The following is a 12,414-nucleotide window of genomic DNA, read 5'->3' as shown; positions in this document are numbered from 1 at the left end:
AAGACCGGTGGAAGTATGGCTATGAAGGCCAATTTTCGCAACCAGCGAAATAGAGATTCCTACCAAATTCAACCAACTCAGCAATATGCGGCCTGAAACAACATAGGGTGCTAAACGTTTGGTAAAATTTTTCTGCTTATTAACTTCTTTTTCCCCTTTCCTAGTGCTAATAGATCATCAAAAAAAGAGGGGTATTTTTGTTATTTTAAATCTAAGTTGCTTTCTTTTTCTGAATTCAGGACAATGATTAATCATACTTATTAGGTTCTTGGTCAGAAAAGATCATTCTTTGAAGGGTGAAGATATTATGCAGTACTAAATACTAATTATGGTGAGTGACAACAATGGCCACTCTCCAACAATTAAGGAATTAAATGGAATTCTAAAATGCACGAGAGAAGCATGTTATGATTTTTAATCTCTAGTTGTTTAGCCGGAAAGCTGATCTTAATCAATTTTAGGATTTTCTAATGATTTTCTTATTTTCCCTACTTTTATTTTTTTTTTTTCTAAAAGAGCTTTTATTGAACCCACCAGAAGTGTACAACAAGCTCTACATCTATTACTTCATAGCTTTGTTCTCTGTATCTGTCAGCACTATATACTCCAAAGTCTATATCTCTACAGTAACTAAGTACTTAAGTTTATGGCTCGCATATACATATAAAACCTATCTAGCTCATCAAACACCTGCATTCAAGTCTCCATTCGAGTATGAGTTCCAGACTTTCCTTTGTTCTTAGAGCACTCTCCCAAGATACACACGTTGATTGGACAAAATTTACAATTGGTGCAACAAGTCGAACATTGGTTTTACTGGTTTGCTTAAAGATTCTGCTGTTCCTCTCCTGCCATAAGTGCCAAACAGTTGCAGAGAGATCCAGCCTTCTAACTTCTAAGTTGAGTTGCAAAGGATTTACCCTTCAAGAAAACACTTCACCATTGCACCTCCATCTGCCAGCAGATATCCCCTCTATATAAAAGACACATTTTGTGTACTTTTTGCCAAACTAACTTAGCAAAAGTACACTCAAAAAACAAGTGGTCTACTGACTCAATTCCCCCACAAAGTACACAGTTGGATCAACATTCTGCGTTCCCCATTTTCTCAGTCTATCTTTTGTCATAAGCTTTCCTTGTACAGCCAACCATAAAGTAAAAAAAGCAAGCTTCAGAACACGTCCCTTTCCCCACACCATTTTATATCACTTCACAGTTTCACCAGTAGGAAATATCCTCCTCATTGCAGATTTGATAGAGAACATACCTATTGATGAGCCTAGCCATCTCACATGGTCCTTTGGAAAATTAGATAATTAGTTAATTAGTTAATTAGTTAATTAGTTAATTAGTTTTTTTCTTTTTTTTAGGTGTGTCCCGCAGGGAGTGGACCCCGCAGACTATTCACCACTCTCAGCAACTTGCTGGCAGCAAGGTTTGAACCAGGGACCTGAGGCTCCATCTTCAGCAACCTCAACCACCACACCAAGCCCCTAAGGACAATTAGATAATTAGTTAATAGTTAATTAGTTTAACTATGCAGAAATAGTTTGATTAGTTAATAACTATTAATAATTAGATAATTAGTTATTAATTAATTAGATTACTAGTTATTTAGTTAATTAGTTAAACTTTGCAGAAATAGTTAATTTAGTGTATTTTTTATTAACAAACGTTTTGTTGGGTTTGATGAAAGTACTTATCACATTCATCTGGTAAAATTAAATCATGTCAGGGGTACTTTAGTAAATTGACCCACTTTTGCCAATTAAATTGCCTCCAACTTTTGATAGGGGAGGTCAATGCTATTTCAAAATTGATAGGGGAGGTCAATGCTATTACTATAAAAGTCAGGGGAGGTTTCTGCTATTAGTTTCTTTTCATTGATTATTTTTATTGATTGATTACACTTGTTGTTAGAGTAAGTTTTACTTGGTAATAAATTTGTATATTTCATCTTTAACCTTTTGGGTTCATTTCTTGAATTTCAATATTTATAGGTATAAACTTATTTGAAAAAGGATGAAAGGCATTGGCATTATGAAGAGGGATGTAAAAGAAAAGGAGAAAGTAGTGTGAAGAAGTGCAAGTTGAAATACTGATACTGAAATTATGACCATTATGGTCATTCCTATAATGATCAAAATGTTAAGAAAAAGCTAGAGATTGAGTTTCAAGAAAAGACCCTTGGATTACTTGGCGTTAAGATAGGCATTGGTCGTTTTAAGTTTCCTATTCTTTGGGGAATTCACTATTATTTGACCATTTCAATATTCTTTTTTGGCACCTTTTACCATACTAGAACTACCCGTTTGGATTAGCTATTTTTGGGGGTATTTTTAAAAAATTTTACTGTAGCAGGATTTTTATAGTAAATTTTGGAATATTTTTAGAAAATATTTTGCGATATTTAAGAGTAGAAGAATTTTTAGAATATATTTTGAAATATTTTTTAAATATTAAAAAAAATTAGATTACTTTTTGAAGTACATTTTAGAATACTTTTAGAGTATTTGAAAAACTCAGCAATCCATTTAATGTAACTTATCTTTACGCCTCACAACTAAAATGGATTGATGGGGTTTTCCTGATCTATGACTTTTGAGTTCAACATTTTGCTGACTTGCTATATTTGTTAAGACTTAAGAGAATTGTCTTCACTTTGCTTGAAATATGTTGCTGTTGTTATATGTGTAGGTTATTAGTCAAGCATTTATAAAATCTAACACTTCTTTAGGCTTTGTTGTTCTAGGCCCAATCAGATATCATTATACTTACTGTTATTTGATTGTGTGGCCTGAGTTCAACTTAAGTCAATTATTTGAGAGAATGTTTAATGATTTGTTTGGCTTGTTTTGCTTAGCAATGAGTCAAAGCCCGAAGAGTGAAAGAAGATCGGAGTTATCTCTCTGTCTGTCCTACGGACCTGCGGTGATTAATTATTAGCTTCATTTTTGGATACATATAATTGGAGACATTATGAGCGCCCCTTGCATTTTAAATAAGAGGTTTTGTTTGTAAAGACAGTGAACAATTTCTATTTCAATGCTTCATATTATGTATATTGGACCTATTATGTGCTTCCTAATTTTGTCCAGCTATGGTGAGTTGTATTCTTGATGACACTGAATTGCAATTTTCACTCACCCCTTTAATTCAATAATTCTTTTTTACTAATTACATGCCTCCTAATTGTATGGCCCCAAATAATTCAACATCCATCATCACAACAATTTGTCTGTTAAATGGACCGGATTGGACAATTTGCATGCTTTCACTGTGCATTGCACAGAGTTCCCCTCCCAGTCCATAAGAAGGAGACGATGAAGCCCCCATTTATACATGAACAAGGGATTAATTAGGACAGGGTGGTTTTTGTCCGAAAACTCTCACTGGTAGAAAGTGGGACACTTTAGAGTTTAATAATTTGTAACGGTCAAGCATTGCTTTTAAGTGACAAAAGAAGGCAAAGTGGTTTTGACACCCAACATTAGGGGCAAACTGATTTTGAGAGGGCTTTAAAGGAGTTTACTACCACTTATGCTATATGACATAGCTAAACTCTACTGAGATTATACCTTCTGGTAAAACTCATGGTTCGTGTTCGTAGAGCGTCCTATGCATAAAGTTTTTGTACCTAATGATCCGCGTCTCTTCCTGTCCACGAACTTCCTTGGACACTAACTCCAGCTGGAGGTACAGAGACAAGATCTGCATATCTAAAAGTTACACTCTCACCTTACAGCCATCATAATCGACAAGCAAACCTAAAAACATATCTAAGTGTGCCATAGTTCAGTAGCAAACCCAACTGAGTCACAATTACTCGTAGTTTTTCACTCCACCCTATCTTTTCAGGACGTACGAGGTTACAACCAATTCTTTCTATCCAAGTGTGGAATCTGTAGGTCACTATAAAGTTCAAAATTACCACCCAGACCACGCAAGGTAACTTTTCCAAAGATTCCAATCATCTACTCTAGTCAAACAAAATTTTCAACCTAAAACAGGGTTCAATTTATAAGCTACACACCATCATCCACTCCCAGGACTCTGTCCAACCAATCCCTAGCCCCATCAATGTCGGACAACTAAGAGGCTGATGAGGGATTACAAGAGGTTGCCGTTGGACCCACTTCCGCTATCAGCCTTAAGGAGGTTTCGCCTAGTAGCGAGTCTCGAGTTCCCAGATAGTAAGCTTCCATACCTTCTTTAATTACACAATTAACAATCTCATTTAATACAAATAAAACTCAGCAACCACATGGTAGACGACCATCCCAATAAACTCAAACGCAGACATAAAACAAAAAGACCAAATCATCAACAAAGTGTTTTGAGTCAACGACCACACCAACAAAAACCAAGTCAGCAGCCAGCAACAAAGTAATTTCAGCATCTAAGACAATATTCCCAAGTGATTTCAGCAAAGATTCAAATCTCCACACACAGTGGCATCCACTCAATTCCCAAGTCAATCATGAAATTCCTCCTCCTTCAAATGCATTTGCCATCACCCTCGCATGGTTCCTACACCAAAAAAATTGGAACAAATAAGGCACTAGAAAACATTGAAAAATCCCCACAAAAATGAAGATAAACAACCACCACTAGTTTTACCTTTAACTGAAATAACAATGGTTAAATCATACTAAACTAGAAATATCTCATCCAGGGTGGGGGAGGGGGAGAATGATCATCTCATTTTTGCAGCAGACATGGAATGAGCCTACACGGCCACCGATATCTGTAAGAATCATGTGCAACAACTATTTCAAGGGCTTTCTAGTTGAATAACCACACCATAACATGTTCTGCTCAACCAAATAATCAGTAAATCAGCTATCATGAGCCAACCATCTGTTAATTTACACCATATCAGAATGAGAACCAGAATCAGAATATGATTCATTTACCATGTTGTGATCAGGCCGATTAAAACATGTCAATCTAATTGGTTTACAACTTAAAACCTTAAGACCAATTGAGACGGTCCTAACTCCAATCCTTAGGCAGCGTGCCCACATTATACCAAGTATTCGATTAGTTATTGCCCTGACAATTTAATTTAGCAGTCTCGACTCCCTGACAGAGGCCAGGTATTAAACTTGATAAACAACAAGGTCTCGTATCTTTTGCACATCTTATTTCTTTTTCCCCCACTTTTTACGAGGGAAACCCAAGTGCAGTTAATAGACAACAGCAGAAACCAAAAAAGGGCCAAAAAAAAGTGAAATTAGCAATATGCAGAGGGAAAAAAACTACCAAAAACGTGTCGGTCTGCAATGGGTGGTGGTGGCGGCGGCAGCGGCAGCGGCACCAGGCTGGTTGAAGGAAGAAATTAGGAGCATGGCGTCAATAATAGGAATTGGTTGCAACTAGCAGGTAGAAGTCTAGGTGGTATTGGTAGGTGGCAACGAAGGGTTAGTGAGTGATGGACTGGTGGGTATGAGAGTATCGAGAATGGAGACGAAAGAGAATGAGAAAACAGCGGATTAAGTTAAGGTGAAAGGTGGAAAGAGTGAAATTAGTGGAGTGGTGTAACTACAAACCCTATTATGGTAAAAAGACTTGTGTACCACGGTTTCCAATCATGAGAAAATCTCAGCTCAGCTCCTTTAAAATTCAAGCCCCATTTGGTGAGCTGAGGATGAGCTTATCCAAAAATTGAACCCAGCCTTTGCTACGGGGTCTTTGCAGCCCTAAAAGTCTGTGAATCTTTCAAGCTTTTGTTGTTATATCCAATTATGACACTGCCGTTTAATCTAAAGATTATTTCTTTTTTTTTTTAAACAGATTATGACACTACTGTTTAATCCAAAACTATACATAATATTTTCATCAGTCCATATGAGAGAAATCCTGTGTTTATGGGCCAACCATGCATCTTCAGTAATGAAACCAAATCTGAATTCAACAACTAAAAGATTCTGCTTAGGACTCCACACTCCACCCAGTACATGCTTAGGACTCCAAACTTACTTGCTGCAACCAAATGCCAGAAGCATTGTCAAAAATGACAACTCCAAAATCCAGGGCAAGTTGCAGATTTATGTCACAATCTCTACTACGGTACAACTCATTTTTTGCCAATATATCTGGTGAAATCCAAAAAGTTCTCTTTTTACTATAAGAAACATAATTAACACCTAGGCCAACTACTTACTGTTTGCCATCCAGCAGGCAATGCACAGCCATTAGTGGCAACCAAAGCAGGAAAGTAACAAAATGGACAAACAACACATCCACACTACAGAAGCCGAAAGAGATCAATATAAAGCTACGATGGTACCTTAGGAATTTTAAGCCTGCAAAGGTAGACTTTCCTATCACCCCCAGCAGCAGATTCATGCACACACGCTTGGAATTCCCCCACATCACCAGTATTGAAATCCTTGGCCACAAAGGTCAAATAGAACTTGGCGCCCCCAGCTGTAGTGAGAACGCAATTCAAAATCTTGCCTGCTCTAAAGCCAGTTTGCTGCCAATTTAATAATTTTTTTTTTCAAAAAATCATAGTTAAAAAAAAGCGGAGGAAGAAGAAGAAGAAGATTAACATAACCAAAACGAATAAACAGACAAAAAAAGGCAAAAAGCGTACATACATTTTTCTTGTTATAGTGAATAATAGCAGTATTCACCCTGTTCTTAACATATCTGTAGAAAAAGCCATCAGTCTTCAAGTCTTCAAGACAGTTAAAAAAACGGCCTCTCGTCTTCTCCAAATTAAACACCTGTGCAATTGTGTGTATGTATATAGGCATTTATAAGCTCTGGATTCAACAGATAGTATGGATATGTCATAAAAAAAGGTACGAAATTGTATACCACATCATAATATTTCTCCAATTCTTCCTCATTTTTTATACACCATTCATCCAAAAAAAAGGGTCGAACAGGAAAGCGTGGTGTTCGGACCAGTCGGACTCGGACTCGGACTCGGACCCTGACCCCGACCCGTCGGGCTCGGATTCGGACCCGTCAGAATCGGCCTCGTCGGACTCGGCGCCGCGCACGTACTCGTAATCCTCTCCGGACTCGTAATTGGTGTCGAGGTCGTCAAACTGAAGTCCATCCCGGTTTAGGGATGACATTTCGCTGGAAGAGGATGACTTTCCTTGGTCGGCGTCCTTGTCCGCTACTTCTTCTCCGTCGATTCCTCGATCCTCCGCCGCTGGTTGACAAACTCCAAGTTCTTCGTCGGAGGAAAGTAACTTTCCCGGATCCATCTGAAGAGGAAAAAACCCTAATTCCTTTTTTATTTTTTTTCTTTTTTTTTTTTTCAACACAAGATGTCCGGATCAATCCTTACGGCCCGACTAATCCCCGCGACCGGACCAGATATAAACGAACTTCCTTGGTTCCTACTATTTTGTATTCTTTTAGGCCCCGACGTATAAGATGGTTTCTTTTTGGGCCCGGGGTATAATCTAAAACTCTACAATTTGGTGCTACACCTATCTTGGGTTGCTTTTATGGCGCAAAGCTGGGTCATCTCTGCACAGTGGCTAGAAGTAATAGGAATAGTACAGCACAGCTAGGTGGGCCGGATAAGTACTTTACCAACTGTTGAACGACTTCATTAGTTTTAGTTGAATCTTAAATCTTTTCGGTGCAATAGTTGTTTTAATGGACAAGCTCATATTTATTAGCAATAGAAGAGGGGGGTCATTAGGCCATATCTAATCCTCCATACCAGAATTATTTTTGCCATTTTATAAAATTAGAACCTTGAACGTCTACTATGTTTTTTTAATTCTTATTTTTTTTTATTAAAGACCATGGGAAAGCTATGTGATCGTTATTATGATGTCATTTGAACTCAATCCTATAATATGTGCAACATTTTTTTTTTGAATTTTGCTTGTGATATTCTTATAAACTTCACTATCTTTTCTACTTTTCTAATTATTATATAAATCTTGACTTCAACATGTGTCCATATTTTCTAATGACTAGATTAAATTTATTTTAAATTGTGTTACATTCTATATCTCATGAATATTGAAGGAAAAGTGTGTCTACATATTTTGGATTATTTTCATTTTAGATTGTCAGTTGTTTGAGTTAAATCATATTGTATTTGCAAAAAAATAACTATTAAATACAGCTTCAAAAATTAAAAAGAGTGCTTTAGAGTAAAAGAATTACAATATAAGAAAAAATATGGTAAAAAACTCAAAACCAAATCAATGAGTTATGAAAATAATAGATAAATCAATTAAAGAGATAGAAGAAGCAGGCAAGCTATTCAATTAATTAAAGAGAGAAGAAAAGGAGTGATTGGTAGATAATGAGTTCAACAAAATGAATGACAATATATGGGTTTGACTAATTGAGGATAAACTTTAGATAAATATTGCTCTCGCTAGAAGATAATTGCTCTGACAATATCGCCAGTCATGGATGGAGATTGTATTTCGGTAATCGTGTGTTGGCTGATTTGATTCAAGAATAAAAGCTTTCGAGATTTTCTATCCCAAGATAAAAAAAAAAACTTGAAGAAATTCATCGGGTGAAAATGAAATTATTTTGTTTCTTGGATAGACGTTTAGAAAGTTATCAAAATGTCCTCATTTAGATTGCTGAGTAAGTGGAACTTAACATTTGGACATTAAACTCTGTTTGCGCTTTGAAGCATTTGAACCTAGTTGCTATTTCGCTCGAAAAACATATTCACATCAAAAAGCAAACCCTTTTGCACCCATTTACTCCATTCGTTAGCATCTCCAATTATTACGTGTATATACGGAAGTACAATCTAAAAATTCACTATAAGTTTAACGATGAACTTCTCCCATAATGATATCTATGCTACCTAGTATCGCCATAATTAATATCAGCCAATTTCATTCTTTTAAATAAAGTGGAAAGAATTTGATCAAATCATCCTAATTGATAAGGAATATTACCACCAAGAACCCAAATGGCAATGAAGATATCCCTCTTGAGGGGAAGAAACCCACACTCAATCAATACGAAAGGTGTGTGACTGTGTGTGAAGATGTACGAAGACATGGTGCACGCAGCTTCATTAATAGTAGTCACGTAGAAAATTTCTTCCTTAATTAAGGCCGTTGTCCAGCCTCCCGCAAGGGTTCGAGTCCCGTGGTTACCGTATTCCGGGATGGGGTCTCTCCTTCCGAGCCGGAGTGGGATTAGTCGGGCCTCGTAAGAATTGATCCGGATACCCACTCCGTTAGAAAAAAAAAAAAAAAATTTCTTCAACTATTATCTGCCTTCAACTTGGGTTTCATAAGCCCATGCCAGCCATATTTTCTACAGGAATGAAAACGCAGTTTACCAAAACTAAATTGCGAGTGGTCCTGTCGACTATGCAGAAAAACAAAGACCAAACTATATAAAATAGAGGATGGTCCTTATAACATTGTATGTATCATGGCATGGACGTCATAAATCAGTTTAATTTAGGTCCTTCAAATTGCTTTTCATGCCGCAGCTGGCTTGTTGCATGGCCTCTGATCTGCATTTTGATCATACATTCTTGTTTGCATGTTGAACAATAGAAATGCGGGATCGGAATTAAGTGGTAATTAAGAAACTTCTTGGAGTTCTTATAATTAGAGGATCTTGAATATTTTCATTTTTAACTTAGTATAGCTGAAGATTTATATAGTATATCAGTTTAGTTGCAGACGGTCATATTCACTCCAGGAGACAGCCTAATAAACTTCAGTCTGATTTTCTCCCCATTTACAAGTGCAACCTCATGTTGTGCAACAATTTCCTTACAAAATATGAGAACAGAAAACCTAAATATTGATGCAAAACCATATATTTTCACTTCCAAAAACAACGAATTGGGCACATTTGAACAAAAGATAACATGGTAAACTTGATAAAAAAGCAGATAGATCCAGATATGGATCCTTGGTCAAGATTTCTACTATTTAGGATGTATAAAGAGCTGAAAAAAGACTGCAATTTCGAATCTCCAGCAGTAAAGATGTCGATCACTCAGTTGGGAGTTTCTTTATTATAATAGTTTCTATGTACCAAATGGAGCCATATGTTTTGTCTTTGGTGGTATAACGTGCAGCCTTAATTATGTGCTAATCTGTTAACGTAATTAAGCTTTGATGGATATGAGAAGGAATTGTAGACTGCTTAATTTCATGCCTTGCTCAGAAGGTTACCCTTTAATTTTCTTTTCTTTAAGTTTGATAATATTGTCCGATCAAGTTTTAGTCTTTTTGGACTTGGAGGTGCACCAACCTTACCAATTACCAAAGTCCATGGCCATCTCTCTTTTCTTGAATTATTAATGAATGCATATTAAATTTGTGAAATGGCGTAATATTGGATACCTAACTAATTAATAAAGAATTGCTAATTTAGACTACTTATTTTGATTTCTAAATGATCGATATTTGTACTGGCTTATATAGGGGTCAAATGTAGTGTTAGATGTGTATTAAAAGGAAATACACATAGCCTTTAAAAATGATTAACAGAAATGTACCCTTTTTATGAATGAAGTTTTTTTTTCTTTTTTAACACAATAATTGTCAACCTATTCCTACTGTTCCACTATGGGAAATGGATAAATCTAAAAGGGTCGAGGAGAATTTAAAGGGGATTAAATCACCTCTAATTCAGAAGAACACATTCGACCATCTCACACCACTTTTGTGAATGAAGTATTTGTACTGACTTACGTACAGTCAAATGTAGTGTTAGATGTTAACAAAATAAAGTAGTAACACTTCTATATTAAAAGGAATTACAAATACCCTTTAAAGGTAAATAACAGAATTGTACACTTTTACGAATAAAACTCACACTTAGGTAGACCCGATTTTCATAGACTCAATGGTTCAGATTGTGTCACACTATCTTACCAAGTGATGTGGCACAATCTGGGCCATTGGATCTATGAATATCGAGTCTGCCCAAGTTTTGTTCGTTCGGATATGTACGAGGAAGGGATGAAGCCAAAAAAAATCAAAGAGAAACTTAAAAGAGTCTAAATCAGAGTAAACTTGTGTTCCTCCAAACTACTTCTTTGAATAAAGTATTCTATTGCTTCCTTTCCACAAAATTTATCAGGAACACAAGAAAATCTGAAAAATCTCCTCCAATTACAGGAGTCCAACTTCAATCAATAAACACAAAGTCAATCTTTGTTAGGATGGAGTTTAGGACCCTAAACCAACACAGGCAGCAACTCTTATGGAAAAAGCTGCATACTCCAAAGTAATTGATATCTGACATAATGGCCTATTGGCCCCCATAATGCAATCCCAGGCCGACCAAATTGTTAGACGCTGTCATGTCAAAAGACCCCAGAACAACTAAAATATTAGGCTTCTTCTCCGCAAAGTTAGCCTTTGGAAGCCTTCTCTCATACTACTATTTCGATCTTTCTCATCATATTTTGTCTGGATTTAATCAAGTGCTTGACACTTTAATCTAACTTTTCCCCTGAAAAATTATTGACACAAAACCAATAAGGCGGCTTTCAAGTTGGAGGTTATGCCTCTTTTCATAATGACTACTATGATTATATTATTAGTATCATCATTACCAACTTCCCCAAGTCTCTCTTTTTTTCCTAATTATGTTATCACCAAAACATATACGCTTTACTCCTCACAGTAATTGAGACGTGCTCTTTTTTACACAGCAACTTTGTTTGCCACAAACTTTTTCTCTCCTTGAATACAATAAAATGCACGTATATGTCAGGAATATCCAGATTATATTGACTACTGTCCTTTACAAGAATGATCAAGACTTCAAAAGATATACAAGATCTTGATGTAATGGTAGAAACATAAACCACCCACTGCTTGGATTCTATATAGTTTTTCAAAAACTAGTTTTTTTAATATTTAAAAAATATCCCAAAATATATTTTAAAAACTCTACTGCTCTTAAATATTTCAGAATAATTTCTAAAATATCCCAAAATATACTCTAAAAACTCTGCTACAATAAAATTTTTCAAAAACACCCCCAAAATCTTGAACTAAGAGTTTTTGAGCTTGACATTTATTTGAATATACTATGCTGCTTAGACCATCTTATGCTTCACTAACTAGGATAATTTAAAATGTGGCATTGCAAACTTTGCTCGTTCACAAGCTTGGGACCAGTAAGATCTTAATCTTATATATGTTAAGAAAGGTTTGACAATTTGAAGTTTTGAGCTAGATTATAGTACATTAACAACCAACTGGGGTTGGGCCAAGTGGTAAGCAGCTTGGTTTCGCTTAAGCAGGTCTCGGGTTCGAAACCTGGCGTATGCAGCTATCCTTGTTGGGAGACTCACCCACCACAGCCAGGTGTGCGACCCGGGTCGACCAACGGATTAGTCAGGGCAAATCCCTGGATACCGTGGCAGGCAACCAAAAAAAAAATAGTACATTAACAAAAATATAATTTCATAAC

General features: G+C 36.2%; 1 long non-coding RNA gene across 2 annotated transcripts; it reads right to left on the bottom strand.

Moving 5' to 3' along the window:
• Nucleotides 1-4,183: 4,183 nt before the first annotated feature.
• LOC113711014 (uncharacterized) lies at nucleotides 4,184-7,356 on the bottom strand. Of its 2 annotated transcripts, XR_011822033.1 has the most exons (5): nucleotides 6,829-7,356; nucleotides 6,606-6,734; nucleotides 6,293-6,481; nucleotides 4,621-4,747; nucleotides 4,184-4,530 (listed from the first exon to the last, which is right to left on the bottom strand). It is a non-coding gene; the product is annotated as an uncharacterized lncRNA (long non-coding RNA). The 2 variants fall into 2 exon arrangements; XR_003453062.2 differs by lacking the exon at nucleotides 4,621-4,747 and having other exon boundaries at nucleotides 6,829-7,350.
• Between the last annotated feature and the right edge of the window lie 5,058 nt (nucleotides 7,357-12,414).

This window comes from Coffea arabica, chromosome 10e (genome assembly GCF_036785885.1).
Source record: "Coffea arabica cultivar ET-39 chromosome 10e, Coffea Arabica ET-39 HiFi, whole genome shotgun sequence".
Taxonomy (NCBI): Eukaryota; Viridiplantae; Streptophyta; class Magnoliopsida; order Gentianales; family Rubiaceae; genus Coffea; species Coffea arabica.
This window is presented reverse-complemented; position numbering and strand designations above follow the sequence as displayed.